The sequence below is a fragment of the Trachypithecus francoisi genome, unplaced genomic scaffold, assembly GCF_009764315.1.
Source record: "Trachypithecus francoisi isolate TF-2019V2 unplaced genomic scaffold, Tfra_2.0 Lachesis_group18, whole genome shotgun sequence".
Lineage (NCBI taxonomy): Eukaryota > Metazoa > Chordata > Mammalia > Primates > Cercopithecidae > Trachypithecus > Trachypithecus francoisi.
The window spans coordinates 55,839,079-55,864,016 of NW_022681463.1; positions in this window are offsets into that span (position 1 = coordinate 55,839,079).

Sequence of the window (24,938 nt, forward strand, 5' to 3'; positions counted from 1 at the left end):
GTTTTCTCAAATAGATGAGGTGACAAGGAATAAGGAGTTAGCATAGCAAATAAGGATAGTTATGGAGCGTACAACCCTGTATAAGACACATCACATAGGGGAAGAGTCATAGCAGCAGTGGTTGTAATAGCAGAACCAAAGCACATCAAAACAAAGTGAAAAACAATTTAAATGACCATCACAATTGAATGGATAAATAACTTGTGATATATTAATATGGTGAAATTTTTTATCACAATGAAAATCAGATTGTTGTCTGATGAATGATGCCTCTGGTCAGGGGAATGGAAGAAACTATATGCAACAACATAAATAACACTTAAAAGAATACTATTAAATGAAGAAAAGGCAATTATAGGGTGTGCAAGTAGTATGATTTCTTTAATGCAAAGTTTAAAGTCAATCTAAACACAATATTTTGGGAAATTAAAGATTTGGATTAAAATCATAAAGTTGAGATATTTAATGAATGAAAAGCTCAGTATAGGTTCATAGTGATGAGTGGGGGGAAATAATTGGAAATATTTACAGGACACTTCAGGAATAAAAGTTGTACTTTGTTTCTTCAGTGGTGTCTAGTCTCTCTGCCTTATTCATTTTGTCTAAGGTTTTGGTGTACCAGTACAATATTTAATACAAACAACTCTAAGATAGTGCTAATAAACCAAATTTATTAAAAATTTTTAAAAGTCTATAGAATTAAAAATAACAACATGGAGAGTCTTTGCATAAGTGTACAAAACAGTATCTTTTATCTTGTTTGAAAAGTAAATAATTTGTAGATTTCATAATGGAAGAACTTTAGAAATTAAACAAATCATGACATTTGTGGCACTGAATTGCCTGTAAGAATAAAGAATGAGAATCAGTGATGACAGAAAATGTAAACAACAGATGAAAAATAAGAGATAAATATAAAATAATTTAAATGCATAATTGAATGTCAAACAACTGCATTATTTACTAAATTCATTAAAGTGAATTGTTTACCCATGCACAAATTATAATAAAGTGTTAGACAAAACATGTCATATTATATCTTTTATGCTAACAAGTCTAGTTGACATTTGAGATACTCTGAAGAAAGAATTGTATCCTGGTTACTATAAATAAAGTGCAAAGTTTTATACCAATAGAGAAGTTTCAAATGCATCATAGGAAAGTAATTTACTTTCTTTATAATTTTTTGTTGGAGAACATACAATTGTAGCACTTCAATGTATCTAAAAGAAAAAAATGTTTTATTTGGTCTGAGTCTGTCTCCATTTGTAAGAATACACCTTTTGTCTGGATGTATTTGCTGAAATTGGAGAACCTTATGCGCAGGTGCCTTGGGATATGTGATTGCCAACAGCAGGAAATATGAAAAATTGAGAAGCATAAATCATTGTCAGTTAGAAAACTGTCTAATATTGTTAGTAAAGAGAAAGCACAAAGGAATGAATTAGCATAAGGAACCTCAAGGCATTTATCTAAATGACGCAAACATCAGTTCTTTTAGAGAAAAACTTCAACACCCTGGAAATAAATAAAGTCATATACCAGTAGAGGACTTAGATTAATGAAGTGAGGTACTAAGGATATCTTCTGTCACTTCCTCTTGCCAGAGGCATGGTCCTGCCAAGAGGTCCTGAGTCTATGACATTTCAAGGCCTTTAAAAGTCATGTTTATGTTATCTTATAATTCTATTCAAAGAATTAGAGAAAGCTAATTATTAGAACACAGAGAGCTTTGATGTACTGTGCAATAACTAAATGCCAGATATTTAAGAGTGTCTAAAATCCTCTCAACAGTCTTGCAAAGTAGGTACAATCATCACTACTCTGAGTAGCAAAACTGAAGATTAACAAAGATAGCATTTCTTCCAAAATCATACATCTAATAGGTGTGGAATGTGGACCTAGCTGTCTCGGACTACAAAGTTCACATGTTTTCAACTACACCAGCCTGCTTCGTAAAGTTGCACTATGCTGCAAAAATGACTCTACGTTTTTGTAACATTATGGGATGCACATGGCATTTAAGTACTAAGGAAAACTCTTCAGCAGAGGGTATAAAACTGCATCTAATAATGAATGTGTTGTTCAATCACATGTAATATTTGTCTAACAGAATTATCAGAAATGTGTCAAAGATGATGTCCACTTGTACCTGGATCACGGTGATAGTATTAGGAGTATGTGCATAAGTCCAAACTCACGCACCACAGCACTCCAACCTGGTTGACAGAGTGAGACTCTGTCTCTCATTCTCTCTGTCTCTCTCTCTCTATATATATGTGTATACACACACACATATATATGAGATATATATGATATATATATACACATATACATATGTGTGTGTATATATACATGTGTGTATATATATGTGTGTGTATATATACTTGTGTGTGTGTGTGTATATATATGTGTGTGTATATATATACTTGTGTGTGTGTGTGTATATGAGAGGTAACTACAGAGAGCTCCCATATACTCTAGCCCCCTCCTTTACTCTATGATAGGCACTTAATGAATATAAAAATTGTAATTATTTAAAATATGCATGTATTTTAACTCCAATGATTCCAGATTGAACAAGATTTTTATTCCAAAAAGTATGAAAGCATTTATGACTCTATGCTACTGAGACAATCATTATTCATTCCATTTACTTGTCTTATCTACAAGTCTAACTTACTCATTAAATGGTATTTTTTACAATGTATATGGTGAACTGACTATAAGCATAAGCTTTGCAGTTAGGCAGAACCTAGCTAAACCTTTAGTTTCACCAAATACCTAGTCTATCAGGTACCAAACTACAAGAAGTTAGATTTTTAAAAATTATAAAACAAATCTAAAATTGGTGACGTGAGGAAAGTCCAATAATAACACACATTTTTCTACCTAAATCCTCAATCAGCAGATAAATAAGTTATAATATGAAGACAAAAATATCTCCCTTATTATTGATAATATATTCATGATTGTGACTTATGTCTATGAACAAAAAATGAAGCTTCTTACATGAACCTCCTGCAGTAGACAGAGTCATTCACCAAGCATGCATGACCTTATAAAGCATATGGCAATGAATACAGTAGATCATGTACTCTGTGCTAAGACCTCATTCCTGAGAAAGCAGAACCATTCAACCCAAGCATTTCCAACTTTACCAAACAAGGAAGTCACTCCATCCTCCCTGGTGACAAGAGAGTAAGAGGCAAGAGAAAGCAGAATGACAGAAATAGATGGCCCTCCACAAATCAGAAAATGTCAGAAGTAGGAAAGAAGTGGCTCTGATCCCAACATTTTTTAAAAGTGGAGTTTTCAATTCGAAAATAAATAAAATGCACTTAGAACATGAAAATTTTTCAACAAATATTAAGCATTATTAATTGGTATATGATCAGTGTCTTGTATTCTATATTTCTTCTTGTAATAAAACATTTCTTTGAAAATGACTAAAATAGCTAATGCTGTAAAATAACTGCTTGTTAAATGTGTGGAATATAATAAGATTATGCATGTTTTCTCTATTTCAAATTCTGGGGTATTTTTTTCTCATCAGCATCTCTAGACCCCCTGGTCCCCAGTAAAGGAAAAGTCTATTAATACATACAGTGTGAGATTTATACAGCAAAGTTTAAAATGCTTGTGAGAAATGATGAAACAGATGCTATTATATCCATTACACACACACACTGTTTGTGAGAGTTGTGATTAGTTCTAGAATGCAATTTTACAATACATATAAAGAGCTTTAAAAATAATTTCAAGTATTTTGATCTGACAATTGTACCTATGAGAAAATATCTGAAGAACTAAGAAAATATAAAAAACTCATTATAGACCATAATTTTAATCTCAGAAACATTTAGAACAGTAAAAAATGAAGAACAACTTAATTGTTTTTCAATATGAGAAAGGATTAAACTATTCTAGTATACTTTTTATGTAGCACTAAAAATCACTCTAATGAACTTTTATCAGTAGAAGAAACATTTATAAAGTGAAAAACAAGTTAATTGAATTATATATTCAATCATTCAAGAAAGTATATTCTATACTTACTAAGTACCAGATACTTGTCTACTTCCTGGAAATATTATAAGCATAAAGTAGACAAAGTTGCTAACCTCACAACATGAGGTGGGGGCAAAGACCAATAACAAACAAAATAAAAATTAGATAATTCCATATTGTGATAGTAGAAAGATAAACTCTGAGAGATTTCCATTTCCAGAAAGATTACTATTAAATGTCCCTAATAGCATCTATAAATTAAATAATCCCAGTGGATTAGGTGTTTAATCTTGCAGTTGAGATGTCATGAAAAGAAAGAATCTGGATCCTAAAGCAAAGAGAAAGCATAGACAGGAAGGTAAGATGTCATGAAAAGAAAGAATCTGGATCCTAAAGCAAAGAGAAAGCATAGACAGGAAGGTAAGTGAAGGCAAAGTCGAATTTTGTTTTCAAGTATCTCTCAACCCTGGAGCTCTTGGGCTTCCTCCTTTTGACCACAAGGGATGGAAGGTTTCTGAGTTAATGTCTGAGACCTCACCAAGGAGGGGAATTTTCAACAGCAAACAAATATTTAATACAGATAATTAAAAGGTCTATATAGCCTCTGAGATACAAAATTTTCCAAATAGAAATATACAGATGAAAAATATATATGACAAAGGAGCAAAGGCAACATAGTGGAGCAAATGTAGTCTTCTCAATAAATGATATTACAACAACTGGACACCCACATGCCAAAAAAAATGAAACTACATGCAGACTTTACATTTTGCACAAAAATTAACTCAAAATGAATCATAGACCTAAATGTAAAGTGCAAATTATAAAAGACTTACAAGATAACAAGGGGGAAATTCTACATGTCCTTAACTTTGTGATGACTCTTCAGATACAACATCAAGGGCATGATCCATAAATAAAAAGAATTGATACGTAGGTGAATGTATAAGCAATGATACATCTAGACAATGTAATCTTATTCAGAGCTAAAAAGAAATGGGCTATCAAGTCATGAAAAGTCATGGAGGAACCTAAAGTGTCTAATAACAAATGAAAAAATATGTAGCCAACCTGAAAAGGCTAGACACCATATTATTCCAACCACAGTGTATATGACATTCTGGAAAAGGAAAAATATGGAGATAGTAAAAAGATCAGTGGTTGCCAGTGGTTGAGGAGACAGAGGATGAATATGTGGAACCTAGGATTTTTATGGCAGTGAAAGTATTCTGTATGATACTATAATGATGAATACATTTACAAAACCAATAAAGTGTGCAACACCAAGAATGAACCCCAATGCAAACTATGGACTTTTGATGATAATGATGTGTCAATGTAGATTAATCGATTATCACAAGTGTGCTGTTCTGATGCAGTAAGTCAAAAAGGAGGGAGGTTGTGTATGTGGGAGGGGGCAGAGTATATAGGAGCTCTCTGTAGTCGATTCTCAATTTTTTTTCTGTGAATCTAAGACTGCTCTAAAAAGTGAAGTCTGTTTTTAAAAACTAAAATACCTAATTTGATTTGGTATGGCATTCCTACTGCTTTATAATCTCAAATACTTACAAAAAGTACATGTATAATAAGATCTAATTATGTTTTATTTATAATTATTTTGACTTAACTTGATATCCAAGGAGTATAAGTAAATTCAGACTCAGTCTCAAATTAAATTTTCAAATTGCATAATATTTAATGCCAATTTTTAATAACATTTAATACCAATTACTGCTTAGTGATTCAAATTAGGAAAAAAAATCTTCTGTTTTAAGAAGTTTTAACCTTTTTGCCATTTCCTTGTTCTACTTTCTACCATTTATTTCTTCTACCTTCTGCTTAAACAATGAAGTGATTCATGAGAGCTTTACTGTAAGGTTTCAATTTTAATATAACACTAATATAACACTAAAACCACTAAGATAAATACATGCAGTATGATTTATGTCTATTCTTGATATTTTAAGAGCTAATGGCTCTCCCTCTTTATTAAAGCATTGCAAAAAGTATTTTATATATATATATATATATATATATATTATATATATATATATAATATATATATATATACACCACTGGCAGCAACATCATACACCTCATCTAAGCATCTAAGACGGTGTTCAGAGTAAGGTTGGTCAGTTAAATTTGAATTTCATATTAACAACAAGCACTACTTTTTTTGTACATATCTATGTCTCTATGCAGCTAGAGATATAGATAAAAATGTATATATGTGTGTGTATATATATATAGAAAGAAACATAGATATGTACAAAAAGGTAGTGTTTGTTGTTTATATGAAATTCAAATTTAACTGAGCAACCCTACCCTGAACACAGTCTTAGATGAGATATATGATATTGTTGCCACTGGGAATCCTAGAACTCTCATTTTTCTTCTGTCCAACTTAGTGGTTAAATGTTTATAATCCTGGGAAATAAGAGATGCCTACTAAGCATCTGAATACTTGAAATATAACTGCTTGGAGAAAGGTACAGATCTAGATAACTGGGTATGTTTTCATTCTTCTTCAAGTAAGTACAAATACAAATAAATTCCTTTCAGAAGAGAATCTCTAGGCAGCTAGTAGATACATATTCCTGTATGAGGATCCCAGTCTTCACTATGTGTCCCATATGTGGCTACCTACACAAATATAACAAAGCTTTTAATCACTTGACCCCAAAACTTTCATTTGGCACAAAGATATATTTTATTTAACAAACTTACAAAATTTAATTAATACTCTAATAAACTGCATAAAAGCAATGGTAAATTGCAAAATAGTCTAAGGTTGATGTCATTGCTAGCTTAATGTTTAATTACTAATTTTTGTTGTTGAATAAAGAATAAATTTGGCCAGTTAATCATTCAATATCCATTGTGAAAATATAGTGTATACTAATATTTTAATGTTAATATTATTGAATGTTTCCAAAATTAGTACTAAAAACTTACTTTATAGGGCCTGGTGTCTTAAACTTCATGAATTCTTCATCTTGAGTTATATCAAACATCCATGTATATATTCCACTGGCTTAGATAGTACTTTAACTTAACTCTGTAACAAATGATAATTACACAAGGTTTGAAAGAGCTGTAAAACTCATTGTGAAAACAGACCATGCAACAGACTTGGCATCGTGTTTCTCTTTTACTCATTAAAAGTTGTTCATTTAATCCCTTATATTTGTTTTCCATGAGATTACACCTTCTTTGTAATAGTACAAGTTGGAGGCAGGGGGTACCGAGGGGGAGAATCTAGATAATGAGAAAGGATGTATTTCTGAAAGTAAAATATAACTGTTTATTCTTTCCTTTCCCCACACCTCATCTCATCTTAGTATTAGATTTATATTTGTATGACTTATACAATAAAGCTCCTTTTTTTCTATTTTAAAATTCCCTACATCTTATATTTGTTTTCACTTTGCTGCCCAAGTCCTCTAGATGATTAGAATTTTCTCCTACAAATTTTTCATCTTTACTGTAAGGCCCTTGAACAGCGTGAACTTTGTTGATTTATTCAGCTATAACCTTAAAACTTTGGCATCCAACTTTACATGTGAATGCTGCTGCTTTTCCTAACAAGGCCCTGGGAGGATGACCTTATTTAGTGTATGTTTTGTTAGATTCATCCCTTGAGCTTTTCTTCCAAATAGGGATAGAAAAAGAAGGAAAACAAATGGAATGTCCCAACAGGGCTCATAAGTATGGTTCAACCCTTTCAATTTTCTTCCGAATGAAGAAATGTTAAGCTTAGTGAGTAGGCTGCCTCTACCATAACTTTACCCACACATAAAATGACTGTCTTAATATTAGACTAAATCTCCTTACTAAAACTGATGTTACTCTCAGATTAGCATTTTATGCTTTTGTTATTGCCTGAATAACTTTACATAATTTTAAATATAACAAAAATCTGTATAAAACCGGCAACCACTTTGAGGTCATATTTTGCAACATCTGGGGTCATACTTCGCAAATATGCCTCATAATACTTTGTCCATTAGTATTATTTTACTAGTTTAAATGTTCACTCTGAGTTCTTGGTTTTCTCAAGGCCCGTTATGCTTTTATACTGTTAAGTTAATATTCTAAAAATGAAAATTTGAAAAAATGATTAATGGTGACATGAAAAAAATAGTTTCTCAGGAGTATATGTTGACTAGTTTGGACTGTTGAGAAAAAGTATTATCAGAATATTAAATATAATTATTCAAGTAGGGTATTACATTCTGCATCACTTTGATTAATCAGTCCCCATTTATCTTTATCTGTGGTAGATAAAAATGTCTGCATTTCTTAAATTTACAATTTCTATCTCTTCCTCTAAGTATCATTGTATACTGACTTTTTGTTGACTATGAGATGATATTATTTCATCAGAAGCAGTAGTTGTTACTGTAACTAGCTAAATGCTTTCAATAACACTTGCCATTTTTATATCTCCTTAACAATGGCCAACAAAATTAAAATGTGGTCATTATTGTATCATCTAAAAAACTTTGAGATAGTAATCATATATTAAGATCAAATTGCTTTTACATTTTATTCTTTTATTTCATATATATTTCAATTCATTTTTGTTTAAACGAAAATTGAAAACTGGTTAAAGCAGAACATCCGTAGAGAATCAGAAGACCATATTAAAAGTGACAATGGTAAAAGAGACTTAGGATAAATTCTAGTCGTGACAAATTTTTGTGAAACAAGGAGTGAAAAAATAATTTGTGATTTATTTATTTAAGGAATTGTAAATTAGGAATTTCAAGTTGAATATGTGAATCATTTTTCTATTTCTGAAAGAGGTTTCAGGCTCAAAATGTCCCAAGCAATTTTTGCTCTTTCCCCTCATAGCTGACATTTCTCCTATTTTTTTTTTTTTTGTCTTAGTCAATAGAATCATCATACACCCACTTTCACAAATAAAGATCTCATAGATATTCTTAATTCCTTTCTGCTCACATCCCACTCTAAATTAGTCACCAAGTTCAGTCTATTTTATTTTCTACATACCTTACTTTCTCTCCACCTTCTTTTCCTCTGCCATTGTAGTCCAAGACAATATTGTCTTTTACTTAAACTAAGGTTCTCTTAACTGTTCCTTCAGTTATCTTCCCCCTCTGTCTTTCCTCTTTTGGGACCCTAGAATTGCCTTTCTAAAACAGATCCATCCGTGTTGGTTCACTGCTCACAAACTTTCAATGAGGCCTCATGACTTGTAAAAATCCAGGTTCCTTCTAGCGGTTTTCTAAATTAATTATACATGGCTTTAAAATGGATAATCAAGAGTTCTACATTCCCTCCACACTTGTGTTGTGATTGCTTTTTTAGTATTCCTCCAAACTCAAGCTGTGAGTTTCTAGAACTCAGGAATTTTGTTTTACTCATCTATGGGTACATAAAGTATAGTTTGTGTTCCATAATAATTTCTGCTTGAATTTTCTTTCACCTGCTATGAAAGTTTTAAAATCTCACTCCTCTTCTCCACTGACCTTGCTTAGACACTCATGAGCTCTGCACTGGCTTCTTAACCAGTTTCCAACCTCCGTCTTTGCACTTCCTCAAAACCATCTTTCATGAAGCCTCTAGACTGAACTGGCTAAAACTTCATTTGCTTAATACCCTTTACATAACTTATTTTTCTATAGGGTCATGTCTATGTTTCATAACATGACATACAATATTCTCCACCAATCATCCATGCCAATATCTGGAGTGTTATTTATTCCCATTTCCTGTCTTGTTATTATACGGTTATATATATCACATGGACCCATTACCATATGGTTCGATTAATCTCCCAGTGGTTAGTTCCTCACATCTATATCTTGCCTCATTGTCTGTGCAGTTTCCTCTATCTGGCATTATCTGTGACTCTTGTCCCTCCTGTACTTTGCTAGATAAACTTCCTATTCACCTTTTAAAACTCAGTTCAGGCACTATGCCCTCTAGAAAGTGTTCTTTGAATCCTGTCATTCCACCACTAGTCAAGCTAAGGGCCCATCCTTTAAGATCTTGTAGAACTTGTGGCATTATCCTATCACTTTATTTACTTCATTTTTTGGAAAACAGTTTATGTTTCTATTTCAATCAATGAGCTCTACATATCTTAGAAGAAAGAATATGACTTCTTCTTCAAGAAGTACCTAGAACAACGTTGGCCAACTATGAGGTGCTTAATTGATATTTGTGGAACAGAAGTAAATTGCTGATCATAGCTTTTCATTTGTATCTCCAATTTTTTCACCATGTTCCAAAAACTTACAGTTTTTTATATGTGTTGTTTTATTTTCCAACTTCCCTGTATTTATTCATGCCACTTTATTCCCTACTGAGAATGCAACCTTCTTTTAAAACACCCTATGGAAATGCTATATAATTTTATAGAGCTATTTTGAATGCCTTCTCCTCCCTAAGGCTTTTGGTGATTACCTCATATTACTGAACTAAATGATCACAACAGTCTGTCTCTTTTCATCATTTTATTTGACAGTTATGGGTTCTTATTATACTCATTTCCTGATATGTGGTCAGCTTCAAGAGGCTAAGTGTCTTTTTGTTTGTGCTTGTGTTTTTGTTTGTACTACATATTATGTATATAATTCTTGTTAAAATAGATGTTTCATAAATATTTATTCATTTGAAGAGAACTATTTCTGCTATTGTTTACAGAACAATTTTCCTCAAAAGTGCAACTTAAGTAATAATTTCCAACTACAAAAATTACACAAACCAACTAAATGAAAAGGAGATGATCTAATAAAAACACAAAAACTTGACATAACTTCAAAAAATATATTCTGAAGAAAAGGTCAGCACAGTTAGCTTCCTGATGGGCTGACAAGCCATTCCTCTAAGGGATACTGATAAGTTGGTAAAAATAATAGCTAATAACCTAGAGTCTATAGAAAAGTGAACTAGGTGGTTATCAGACTAAAAAAAGAGGCAAACACGACCACTGGGGAGAAATAGATGTAATGAGAAAGATAACCACATGGCTTGCTTTCAGACAGAAATAAACATAGCAAGGTTTTATGCAAAATTAGGGAAATAACAGAAGGATTGGATCAATCCTCACATGCAGCTAGAATAAATCCCCAATGTGGTTCACTGAAGAGTAGTGGAGCATATCTATGATAACACAGAACAAGTATCCTACAGGGAATGCCCAGGAACTCAGCTAAACTCTCCATCTTCTGCTATGGCATCAATTCATCAGACAATAGAAAAGTGAGTGGGCACAAATACTGCACTGAGGATAAAGAAACCCTTCTCAGATACGGCATAAATAGTCTGAGATATTCCTATATCACATGAGAATAAATTCTGAACAGAAACTCTCATTATGGACAAGAAAACTAGAATAAGTCGTTATGCAAATTCAACACAACAAACACATGAGATACATACCATAGTATCAAAAGGCAAAGTACTAAATTTGAAGAATTTATTTAAAGTAACAGAAGAAATTTTCCCCAAATTGTTTCAGCCTATAGAACACAAAAGAATATGTGTTTTGTGTGTGAGTTTATTAAGAAAATGAAAAAGACAGCTTCAATAAAAGTAAAAAGAGCAGACTCAACTAACATTATTGCACAATTAATAAATATAGTAATATAACAAGCAGCGAGAAGTGAAAAACATTGAAAACCATAATACATACATGGAAGAGTGCCTCTAGATCATCACTGTGAGTGCAGCTTGAAAATAGGAAGTTATAAAAGTAATTGGAAAGAAGCTAATACATATGCATGATGGATAAAGATAATCCAACATATATCACTGATATAAGTGAAGTAGAGAAATCAACAAATGAAAGTAGGCTTATTCAACAATTTAACACAAAAATCTTCATGAAGAGGAGAAAAAAAATCTCTGAAACTTCAATATGAAGTCACACATTATATCTCAGCAAAATTTTATTAAGAATTCTCAATTTTTTGTATTATTATTATACTTTAAGTTCTAGGGTACATGTGCATAACGTGCAGGTTTGTTACATATCTATACTTGTGCCATGTTGGTGTGCTGCACCCATCAACTCGTCAGCACCCATCAAATCGTCATTTACATCAGGTATAACTCCTAATGCAATCCCTCTCCCGGCCCTCCTCCCCATGATAGGCCCCAATATGTGATGTTCCCCTTCCCGAGTCCAAGTGCTCTCATTGTTCAATTCCCACCTATGAGTGAGAACATGCAGTGTTTGGTTTTCTGTTCTTGTGATAGTTTGCTAAGAATGATGGTTTCCAGCTGCATCCATGTCCCTACAAAGGACGCAAACTCATCCTTTTTTATGGCTGCATAATATTCCATGGTGTATATGTGCCACATTTTCTTAATCCAGTCTGTCACAGATGGACATTTGGGTTGATTCCAAGTCTTTGCTAATGTGAATAGTGCCGCAATAAACATACGTGTGCATGTGTCTTTATAGCAGCATGATTTATGATCCTTTGGGTATATACCCAGTAATGGGATGGCTGGGTCATATGGTACATCTAGTTCTAGATCCTTGAGGAATTGCCATACTGTTTTCCATAATGGTTGAACTAGTTTACAATCCCACCAACAGTGTAAAAGTGTTCCTATTTCTCCACATCCTCTCCAGCACCTGTTGTTTCCTGACCTTTTAATGATTGCTATTCTAACTGGTGTGAGATGGTATCTCATTGTGGTTTTGATTAGCATTTCTCTGATGGCCAGTGATGATGAGCATTTTTTTTTTTTTGTATTATACTTTAAGTTCTAGGGTACATGTGCATAACGTGCAGGTTTGTTACATATGTATACTTGTGCCATGTTGGTGTGCTGCACCCATCAATTCGTCAGCACCCATCACTTCGTCATTTATATCAGGTATAACTCCCAATGCAATCCCTCCCCCTCCCCCCTCCCCATGATAGGCCCCAATGTGTGATGTTCCCCTTCCCGAGTCCAAGTGATCTCATTGTTCAGTTCCCACCTATGAGTGAGAACAGGCGGTGTTTGGTTTTCTGTTCTTGTGATAGTTTGCTAAGAATGATGGTTTCCAGCTGCATCCATGTCCCTACAAAGGACGCAAACTCATCCTTTTTGATGACTGCATAGTATTCCATGGTGTATATGTGCCACATTTTCTTAATCCAGTCTGTCACTGATAGACATTTGGGTTGATTCCAAGTCTTTGCTAATGTGAATAGTGCCGCAATAAACACACGTGTGCATGTGTCTTTATAGCAGCATGATTTATAATCCTTTGGGTATATACCCAGTAGTGGGATGGCTGGATCATATGGTACATCTAGTTCTAGATCATTGAGGAATTGCCATACTGTTTTCCATAATGGTTGAACTAGTTTACAATCCCACCAACAGTGTAAAAGTATTCCTATTTCTCCACATCCTCTCCAGCACCTGTTGTTTCCTGACTTTTTAATGATTGCCATTCTAACTGGTGTGAGATGGTATCTCATTGTGGTTTTGATTAGCGTTTCTCTGATAGCCAGTGATGATGAGCATTTTTTCATGTGTCTGTTGGCTGTATGAATGTCTTCTTTTGAGAAATGTCTGTTCATATCCTTTGCCCACTTTTTGATGGGGTTGTTTTTTTCTTGTAAATTTGTTTGAGTTCTTTGTAGGTTCTGGATATTAGCCCTTTGTCAGATGAGTAGATTGCAAAAATTTGTTCCCATTCTGCAGGTTGCCTGTTCACTCTGATGGTAGTTTCTTTTGCTGTGCAGAAGCTCTTTAGTTTAATTAGATCCCATTTGTCAATTTTGGTTTTTGCTGCCGTTACTTTTGGTGTTTTAGACATGAAGTCCTTGCCCATGCCTATGTCCTGAGTTTAATTAGATCCCATTTGTCAATTTTGGCTTTTGCTGTTGTTGCTTTTGGTGTTTTAGACATGAAGTCCTTGCCCATGCCTATGTCCTGAGTTTAATTAGATCCCATTTGTCAATTTTGGCTTTTGCTGTTGTTGCTTTTGGTGTTTTAGACATGAAGTCCTTGCCCATGCCTATATCCTGAATGGTACTACCTAGGTTTTCTTCCAGGGCTTTTATGGTATTAGGTCTAACATTTAAGTCTCTAATCTATCTTGAATTAATTTTCGTATAAGGAGTAAGGAAAGGATCCAGTTTCAGCTTTCTACTTATGGCTAGCCAATTTTCCGAGCACCATTTATTAAATAGGGAATCCTTTCCCCATTTCTTGTTTCTCTAACGTTTATCAAAGATCAGATGGCTGTAGATGTGTGGTATTCTTTCTGAGGACTCTGTTCTGTTCCATTGATCTATATCTCTGTTTTGGTACCAGTACCATGCTGTTTTGGTTACTGTAGGCTTGTAGTATTGTTTGAAGTCAGGCAGCATGACCATGATCAAGTGGGCTTCATCCCTGGTATGCAAGGCTGGTTCAACATTCGCAAATCAATAAACGTAATCCAGCATATAAACAGAACCAAAGACAAGAACCACAGGATTATCTCAATAGATGCAGAAAAGGCCTTTGACAAAATTCAACAGCCCTTCATGCTAAAAATGCTCAATAAATTTGGTATTGATGGAACGTACCTCAAAATAATAAGAGCTATTTATGACAAATCCACAGCCAATATCATACCGAATGGGCAAAAACTGGAAAAATTCCCTTTGAAATCTGGCACAAGACAGGGATGCCCTCTCTCACCACTCCTATTCAACATAGTGTTGGAAGTTCTGGCTAGGGCAATCAGGCAAGAGAAAGAAATAAAGGGTATTCAATTAGGAAAAGAAGAAGTCAAATTGTCCCTTTTGCAGATGACATGATTGTATATTTAGAAAACCCCATAATCTCAGCCCAAAATCTCCTTAAGCTGATAAGCAACTTCAGCAAAGTCTCAGGAAACAAAATTAATGTGCAAAAATCACAAGCATTCTTATACACCAGTAACAGACAAGCAGAGAGCCAAATCAGGAATGAACTTCCATTCACAATTGCTTCAAAGAGAATAAAATACCTAGGAATCCAACTTACAAGGGATGTAAAGGACCTCTTCAAGGAGAACTACAAACCACTGCTCAGTGAAATAAAAGAGGACACAAACAAATGGAAGAACATACCATGCTCATGGATAGGAAGAATCAATATTGGGAAAATGACCATACTGCCCAAGGTTATTTATGGATTCAATGCCATCCCCATCAAGCTACCAATGAATTTCTTCACAGAATTGGAAAAAACGGCTTTAAAGTTCATATGGAACCAAAAAAGATCCCGCATTGCCAAGACAATCCTTAGTCAAAAGAACAAAGCTGGAAGAATTCTCAATATTTTAAAGAAAAAGAACCCCAAAAGTCTATACCAATTAATGGCCTGAACTCATTCTCCCACACCAACCCTAGGCAACGACTATCTATTTTCTGTCTTTATAGATTTGTTTATTCTTGATATTTCATATAAATGTGGTTATAAGAGAGGTGGATTTTCTGTCTGGCTTCTATTGCTTAGTACGATGTTTGAAGGTCAATCCATGTTGTAGCACTAATTAGTAATTCATTTATTTTTATTGCCAGATAACATAGATATACATTTTATATATCCATTAATTAGTTGATGAATGTTTGAGTTGTTTCTATATTGGGGCTCTTATGAATAATGCTGCTATTAGCATTCATGTACAAACATTTGCTTGAATACCTATTTTTAATTATTTTCCATATATGTATAACTAAAAGTGAAATTAGTGGGTGATATGGTAATTCTATGTTTGTTTGAGGAACCAAGGAACCACAAAACAGTTTTTTCTCAGTAGTTACACTATTTTATAATTCCACCAGCAGTGTATGAAGGTTGTAATTTCTTCATTTACTAATTATGGTCAGTATTTTGTTTTGTTTTATTAGCTATTCTGGTAAGTATGAGGTAGTATATAATTTTGGTTAATGATTAATAATAGTGAACATCTTTTCATATGCTCATCGGTTATTTCTATGTCTTCTTAAAATATGTAATTTTATTTATTTATTTATTTATTTATTTATTTTATTTATTTATTTTTTTTTTTGAGACAGAGTCTCGCTCTGCCCCCAGGCTGGAGTGCAGTGGCCGGATCTCAGCTCACTGCAAGCTCCGCCTCCCGGGTTCCCGCCATTCTCCTGCCTCAGCCTCCCGAGTAGCTGGGACTACAGGCGCCCGCCACTTCGCCCGGCTAGTTTTTTGTATTTTTTAGTAGAGACGGGGTTTCACCGTGTTAGCCAGGATGGTCTCGATCTCCTGACCTCGTGATCCGCCCGTCTCGGCCTCCCAAAGTGCTGGGATTACAGGCTTGAGCCACCGCGCCCGGCCAAAATACGTAACTTTAAAAACAGAATTACTTTATCCTACTCAGTTTGTTTCACATGTTTTAGAAGCTTGGAGGAATATTTTAAAGAATTAATATTTTCTGTCATGATTGAAATTTTGTAATACTTTTCATTCTACTTTAGTTTTTCTTCTGTTATTTATATATTAATGTTTTTTGAAATTATATCTGTAATGTGATATAATTTTGTGATGCATATTAATACCTTTCTCGCTGTAAATGAAAAAAGCATGTTAATTATGTCACCTAATGAAAAAAATTAATTTTTCTGACTGATGGAATTTGGATGATGTTTCAAAACATGTCTTTTAAACACTAAAGTTGTGTTTAAATTTACAACAAATTTACTGTTTATTTTCTTTAAGATAAACATGTATATATATATATTTTAAAAGAAGATACAAAAATGAGCAGCATGTATATGAAAAGATTCTCAACATCACTAATCATGAAGGAATGTAAATTAAAACCACAATGAGATATGATGTCACACATTTTAGAATGGCTATTATAAAAAAGACAAAAGATAGCAAATATAGGCAAGGATGTGGAGTAAAGTGAATCCTTGTACACTGCTAGTGGGAAGGTAAATTGATAGAGCCATTATGAAACACAGCACGGAGAGTCCTCAAAACATTAAAAATAGAACTACCTTATAATCCAACAATCTCACTTTGGGGTATATATCCAAAGGAAATAAAATCAGTGTGTCAAAGGAAATAAAATCAGAGGTACCAGCACTCTCACGTCTATTGCAGCATTATTTACAATAATCAAGATTCAGAATCAACCTAAGTGTCTATCAAAGGATTACTGGATTAAAAAAAAAAATGTTCTCCCTCTCTTGCTTTCTCTGTCTTTACACACACATACACAGACACACACACACATACACATATCCACACACACATAAATATTATTTAGTCTTTATAAAGAAGGAAACACTGTCATTTGTGACAACGTGAGTGAACTTGAGGATGTTATGCTAAGCCATGCTTAAAAACACAAACACTGCATGATCTTACTTGCATTTGGAGTCTGAAAAAGTCAAACTCAGAAGTGGAGTCACACTCAAGTGATGGTTGCCAAAAGATGGGGGTGGGGAAAATGAGGGGATGTTGGCTGAAGTCTACAGAGGTTCAGTTATGCAGGATGGATAAATTCTGGAGATCTAATGTGAAGCATGATGACTATGGTTAATAACACTGTATTGTTATCTTTGTTTGTGTTACTATATATAACAAAGTACTACAGCCTGGATGATTTAAAAAACAATAGAAATTTATTTGCCACTGTCTGGAGGCAAGAAAGTCCAAGATCAAGGTGCCCATAGAATTAGTATCTGATGAGGGCTGCTGCTTGCTCCAAGATGATGCCTTATTGCTATGTGCTCCTGAGGGAAAAATCCTGTGGCAGATGGGACAGAAGGGCAGAAGGGGTTAATGCTAGTTCCCTCCTGCACTTTTATAAGATCACTAATTCCATTCAGGAAGGCTCCATCCTCACAACTTAACCATCTACTAAATGTCCCATTTCTTAATACTAGCACATTGGCGATTATGTTTCAACACATAAATTTGTGGGGATTCATTCAGATCGTAGAAATTGTATACTTAAAATTCACTAAGAGAGTAAATCTTAAATATTCTCACCATACACAGAAAAATAAGTTATCTATTTGAAGTGATGGATACGTTAATTAGCTAGATCATGGTAATCATTTCACAGTGTTTAGGTATATCAAAATATCACATTTCACACCATAAATGTGATCAATTTCCTTTGTTAATTGTACCTCAATAAATGTGGAAAAACTAAAAATAATAAACATATATCAATTTTACAACAATGTAATAATTTGTATTAAAAAATGAAAGAGGGCTGGGTGTGGCAGCTCAAGTCTGTAATCTCAGCACTTTGGGAAGCCGAGGCGGGCGGATGGCTTGAAGTCAGAAGTTCAAGACCAGCATGACCAACACAGTGAAACCTCCATCTCTATTAAAAATACAAAAATTAGCGGAGCATGGTGGTGCGAACCTGTAAACCCGGCTACTCAGAGGCTGAGGCACGAGAATCCCTTGAACCTGGGAGGCAGAGGTTGCGGTGAGCTGAGATCACACCACTGCGCTCTAGTCTGGGCGACAGAGAGAGACTCTGTTAAAAAAAAAAAAGAAGGAGACAGATTTGAAATTCGAAACGTTGACTAAAAGCAGCTCATGTGCACTGCTGTCACGGAAAGCAAACAAAGGGCTGAGCAAATACTGAGTTTTAAGGTGAATCGTTTAAGAAACCACATAGGGATCCATCAAGGGGGCAAGAGAATACACGGGTGACAGAGAAGAGTAAACAGGGCAGGTGCCCACTCAGGACTGGTACAGAGCCAGGAGACGCTCCCCAACATGTGGAAAGGGTGAGAAAGAGCCCCAAGGTAATCCACATTTCCCACAGGGACCTGTGCAATCCTGAGAATGAAAGAGTCCTCCCTTCACAACACCACCAGGCCTCCAGACCAATACAGAGATCTGCCCAGAGTTTCTGCAGAGTATCACTCAAGACCACAGGGGCCCCACAGGCCTTAGACTCCTCAGCAGCCGAGAGCCAGCTACCAGAATACCAATAGAGGCAGTCACAGTGCTGGAGGAGCAGTCAGACTGCTCCACTCCTCCCTGCCCAACAAGGCTCTGCTCCTGCTCCCAGTGCAGCAGCCGCTCTACTGCCTGAACTCTGCCAGTGGGCACCGTTCTGTGTTCCCCTGGAAAAAATCCAGAAAGTGGACTGGGCAATTCCTCCCAACCCCACTGCTACTAGCCAGGTGGGACCTGCCACCTCGGGCTTGCAGCACAGCAGCCCCTCTCCTGCCTGAATTCTGCCGGAGAACACAGCCCTGTGTTCCTTCAGGAAACACCCCGACAGTGCATGGGGTAACTCCATAGCCAGGCAAGACTCTCTGGCTTGGGCAGCACCCAAGAAGGGGAGGAGCTCCTACACCCAGAATACTGAGTGGGGTGAGACGCCTGGGTTCATGAACTGACAGGGGAGAGGGCCATGCCTTCTTCTACAGAACCAGTTTAAAAATAGTGTACCCTGGCTGCGCGCGGTGGATCAAGTCTATAACCCCTGCACTTTGGGAGGCCGAGGAGGGCGGATCATTTCACAGTGTTTAGGTATATCAAAATATCACATTGCACATTATAAATATAATCAATTTCCTTTGTTAATTATACCTCAATAAATGTGGAAGGAGATCGAGACCATCCTGGCTAACACGGTGAAACCCCGTCTCCACTAAAAATACAAAAATATTAGCTGGGTGTGGTGGCGGGCGCCTGTAGTCCCAGCTGCTCCTGAGGCTGAGGCAGGAGAATGGCGTGAACCCGGGAGGCGGAGCTTGCAGTGAGCCGAGATCGCGCCACTGCACTCCAGCCTGGCGGACAGAGCAAGACTCCGTTTCAAAAAATAAAAATAAAAATAAAAATAGTGTGCCCTGTCTACTAGCTGTGGCCTCTGCCTGAGGGTACCTCATGATGTTAGGGCACCTAACAAAGGAAATGCAGACATGGGGCCAGTGATGGCAGGGGCTCCTCCAAGGCCCTGGAACAGACCTAATGAGGGCATTCTCCCTCTCTCCCTTCCATCACGGAGCATACTACAGAAATAAAAAAAGAGCCACATGACTAAGACCCTGTCTGCCAGCCATCACTCTTAAGTGCCAGCCATCACTCTTAAGAATATCTTAAGATACTCTTAAGTATCTACTGGATACCAGACCAAATTACAACACCAAAAATATTCTGCCAGTATACAGTGCCTGAAACCTACGGCAAAAATTTGTTCACAAATAAAGATACTGTACAGAGCCTTAGACCTCTGAAAGCACCCAGAAATGAAGTGAACTGATTATACTCATATTATGTCACAGTTAATAAAACAGAAGCCCTCTCAGATGAGAAAAAAATCAGTGCAAGAATTCTGGCAATTTGAAAGTCAGTGACTTCTTACCTGCAAACAAACACGCTAGTCCCAGAGCAATGGTTTCTAACCCATTGAAATAGCTGAAATGACAAAAAATAGAATTCAGAATCTGGATGGCAAGGAAGCTCATTGAGATTCAGGAGAAACTTGAAACCCAATCCATGGAATCCAAGGAATCCAGTAAAATGATCCTAGAGCTGACAGGCAAAAGAACTGTTTTAAAAAAGAATCAAACTGAACTTCTGGAATTGAATTTTCTACAATAATTTCATAACACAGTTGGAAGAATTAACAGCAGAATAGACCAAGCTGAGGAAAGACTCTCAGAGCTCAGTGACTGATTCTTTGAATCAACTCAGTCAAACAAAAATAAAGAAAAAAATAATTTACAAAAATAAACAAACCACTGATAAATATGGGATTATGCAAAGACACCAAATCTATGAATCATTGGCATTCCTGAGATACAAAGGAGAGAGAGTAAGCAACTTGTAGAACATATTTCAGGATATAGTCTATGAAAAATTATTCAATCTTGCTAGAGAGGTGGGCATGCAAATTCAAGAAATACAGCTAACTCTTGTGAGATACTATACAAGATGACCATCTCCAGGGCACATAGTCATCAAATTCACCAAGGTTATTGCAAAAGCAAAACAAAACAAAATCTTAAAGGCAGGTAGAGAGAAAGGCCAGGTCAATCATAAAGGGGGCCCCATCAGGCTGGCGGCAGACATCTCGGCAGAAATGTTACAAGCCAGAAGAAAATTGGGGCCTAATTTTAACAACCTCAAAATAAATTCCAACCATGAATTTCATATCTCTCTAAACTAAGTTCACAAGCCGTGAAAGATAAATAAAATCCTTCTCACACAAGCAAACACTAAAGGAATTTGTTACCACCAGACCAGCCTTATAAGAGTGCTAAACATGACACAAGCAACTGGGAAAGGACTCCCTATTCAACAAATAGTGCTGGGATAACTGGCTAGTTATATGCAGAAGAATGAAACTGGACCATCTCTTTTTTCACTATATGCAACAATTATGTAAAAGTTGATTAAAAACTTAGATGTAAAACTTTAAACTCTAAAAATCCTAGAAGAAAACCTAAGAAATACCCTTCTTGACATTGACCTTGGCAAAGACTTGGCCTAAGTCCTCAAAAGCAATTGCAACAAAAACCAGAAATTAATGAGTGGGGCCTGATTAAACTAAAGAGTTTTTGCACAACAAAGGAAACTATCAACAGAGTAAATGGACAACCTACAGAATGGGAGAAAATATTAGCAAACTATACATCTGACAAAGGTCTAATACCAAGAATGTATAAGGAATTTAAACAAATCAATAGCAAAAGCAAATAACCCCATTAAAAAGTGGACAAAACACAAAAATAGACACTTCTCAGAAGACATACAAGTGGTCAACAAACATATGAACAAATGCTTATTATCTCTAATCATCAGAGGAATGAAAATTATAATCACAATTAGGTGCCATCTCACACCAGTCAGAATGGCTATTATTAAAAATTCAAAAAACAACAGATGCTGGCATAGCTTTAAAGAAAAGGGAATGCTTTTATACTGTTTATGGGAAGGTAAATTAGTTCAGTCACTGTGGAAAACAGTAGATTTCTAAAAGAACTTAAAACAAGTCTACCATTCAACCCAGCAATCCCATTACTAGGCATATATCCAAAGAAAAATAGATTATTACACCAAAAAGACACATATGTTCATCACTGCACTATAAATAAAAGCAAATACATGGAATTCACCTAGGTGCCTATTAATGGTTAATTGGATAAAGAATATGTGGTACATATATACCGTGGAACACTATGCAGCCATAAAAAAGAATGAAATCCTGTCCTTTGCAGCAACATGGTTGGAGTTGGAGGTCATAGTCCTAAGTGAGTTAATGCAGGAGCAGAAAACCAAATAATGCATGTCCTCACTTAAGTGGGAGCTTAAGCATTAAGCATGCATGGACATAAACATGGGAACACTAGACACTGCAGAATACTAGAGGGAGGTTAGAGAAAGGGGAACCTGGATTAAGAAACTACCTACTGGGTACTATGCTCACCACTCAGATGCAATATACCCATGTTGCAAACCTGCAGTGTAACCCCTGTATCTAAATAAAAATTGAAATTAAGAAAAAATCTATAAAAAAATCGAGAGTGAGAAAGTAAGAAAACGAGAAATAGAGAGCAAAACAAAAAAAGGAAACACTCAAAGCAAATATGCCAAGAAGTAAACAGTGGCGAATTCCCATTGATGAAAGTATCGACTATTGTTACTTGCTTTGTAATTTTCTATAATTTATTTTTAATTTTCGTATTGATTCCTAAGTCCTAAAACAAGTTCTTTCTACTTCAGGGTGGCAAGTCAATTAAACATGCATGAATAAACTTGAGTCTATGGGCAAATTGTATATAATAATAGTAATCAATCTCTGTTTAGATGCAGTTTTCGTGCTCCATAGAAAAATGTCAAAAATGAATATCTGAGAGGTAATCCAATGCCCTCTTTTATAATACAAAGCAGGATGTTATATGACTTTGTTTTGTAATTTGGCTTTAAAGATGCTCTGTTAACTAGTAGAGATTATACATAAAAATCATTTTAAATCTCAATTAAAGACGGTCTCAGTAAAGGCAAAAGTAAGTAGTCCATTTTTTAAAAATGGAGTTTGAAATGACTTGATGTCAAAGAAATGAAATAAAATTTTAAGCTTTTTTGGCCTCAGGATTCTCAGGAAAGAATAAATAGACAATTATAAAATGGTTTAGCTTCTTTTATATCTTAAATAAATAGAATGGGGTTTTTGTTTACTACATAATGTATCATTTAAAGTGCTGATAAGATAGTGTAGTAGAATGTCATATGTTTCCTACCAGCAGCAGTTACCTAGCTGAAAACTAAATAATAGATTTGATCTTAAAATACTAATTTTAAAGTACTTTAAAAATAATCTTAGCTTCACTATCAATGGAGTGACAATTTTAACATTATCCTGAATGTTTATTAATATTTTTACTATATATCTTTTATTCCTGAATTCACTAATATCCATATGTCTGTAAAGAACATATTTATCATTTTTTGTTACACTAAATTAAAAGTCAAGATATATATTAAAGATGAGTTATGTAACCATTGTATTTAATTTTATCTAAGTATAATTGTAACTCACATAATTAAGATATATCATCATTGAAAATATCTTATTTCTCAATATGTTTCCAAGCCATGTATTGCTTTACCTTTGTGTGCTGACTGTATACTACTGGATCTTAACAATTAAAAAAGTACCATATATATCTTTACTGGGTTCTTATTTATTTATTTATTTATTTATTGCTCTGTAGTGACTAAACAGCCTCAATTTTGAAATGTATAAAATATATATTTATATGTTTCCAACTGAATATTTCAAAATATTGACACATTATTACAAAGATTAGTTCAGAGCATGTATTTTCAAAGTGTCAGCATTTGAGATTATTTTGCCTTTATATTTATTATTAAACAACTCTTGGTACAAATGCAGAGGAGAGCCCACAAAACCATGTGGAGAAAGCAGTCTTAAATGAAAGAAGAGTAACTTCCCACTGTAATACAAAAGAACAATGTAATGTGTTTAAACAGAAGAAAATTGTTTGATATCTGGAAGATAGAGTTGTTCCTTCACAATTTCTATTTTATTATTATTATTTTTTTATTTTTATTTTTATTTTTTTGAGACGGAGTCTCGCTCTGTCGCCCGGACTGGAGTGCAGTGGCCAGATCTCAGCTCACTGCAAGCTCCGCCTCCCGGGTTTACGCCATTCTCCTGCCTCAGCCTCCCGAGTAGCTGGGACTACAAGCGCCCGCCACCTCGCCCGGCTAGTTTTTTATATTTTTTTAGTAGAGACGGGGTTTCACCGGGTGAGCCAGGATGGTCTCGATCTCCTGACCTTGTGATCCGCCCGACTCGGCCTCCCAGAGTGCTGGGATTACAGGCTTGAGCCACCGCGCCCGGCCTATTTTATTATTATCATTACTATTAATAGGAATGCCATCTGTTGATTGTAGAAGGCTTCAGGTGGGTGGAGATTAAGGAATGAAGAGAAACTTTGAAATAGCTCTTGTGGGAGGGTGAGAATAAGTTGCAAATAGAAATATAATAATGGTTGGAATATTCCAGTGCATTTGAAGTTGGTAAACATTATAGGAGTCAAGATATCATTAGCATCAATGGTAATTTCTCCAGAGTTTCTTGATTGCCTAAGTGATATGGTTTGTCTGTGTTTCTACCCAAATCTTAAATCTCATGTTGAATTGTAGTCTCAGAATTTCCATGTGTTGTGGGAGGGACCTAGTGGGAGGTAATTGAATAATGGGGGCTCGTCCTTCCTATGCTATTCTCATTATAGTGAATAAGTCTCACAAGATCTGATGGGTTTATCAGGGGTTTCAGCTTTTGCTTCTTCCTCGTGTTTCTCTTGCCACCTCCATGTAAGAAGTGCCTTTTGTCTTCCACCATGATTCTGAGGCCTTCCCAGGCATGTGGAATTAATTGTAAGTCCAGTTAAATCTCTTTTTGTTCCCAGTTTCTGGTATGTCTTTATCAG